The following is a 579-nucleotide window of genomic DNA, read 5'->3' as shown; positions in this document are numbered from 1 at the left end:
CCCCCTGGCTGGAGCCAGGATGGAGCTGCCACAGGTACCTTCTCGGGGGTCCCCACAGCCCCCCAAACCCCTGCTGGGATGATCCTGGGCTGCCCAGAGGGAGGAATGAGATGGGGACCCTAAAAAGGGCCCTAAAAGCCCTCGCCAGGACTCTCCGGAGCTGCTGTGACCCTCTCTGGGGTCTGGACCCGCAATCCCCCCTCCCAAAGTTGCATGAGGGGGTTTGGGGGGTCAGGAGTCCCCTGTGCCCCCTAAATTGCTGCAGCTTTATCCCCGCAGGGCGCTGCGGGAGGTGCCGCCCGCCCAAGGGACGCTCCCAGCGCATCCGGCACTTCTGCCAGAGCGACTTCGGTGAGCGCCGGGGCGGGAGGGGTTCAAGAGGATGCCGGGGCTTGGACAGGGCTGAGGACAGCCAGGGACACAATGGCAGGAGCGGGAAGGGGCTCAGGGTGATGTCAGGGGCGGTGCTGGGGACGGGAACGTGCTCGCGATGATGCCAGAGGCAATGGAAAGGGGCGCAGAATGATGCCAGGGGTGATGTCAGGGATGGGAAGGGGCTTAGGGTGGTCTTGGTGATGA

The sequence above is a fragment of the Corvus brachyrhynchos genome, unplaced genomic scaffold (assembly GCF_000691975.1).
Source record: "Corvus brachyrhynchos isolate BGI_N302 unplaced genomic scaffold, ASM69197v1 scaffold219, whole genome shotgun sequence".
NCBI lineage: Eukaryota > Metazoa > Chordata > Aves > Passeriformes > Corvidae > Corvus > Corvus brachyrhynchos.
The sequence above is the reverse complement of the archived record's forward strand: the minus strand, read 5'-3'. Positions refer to the sequence as shown.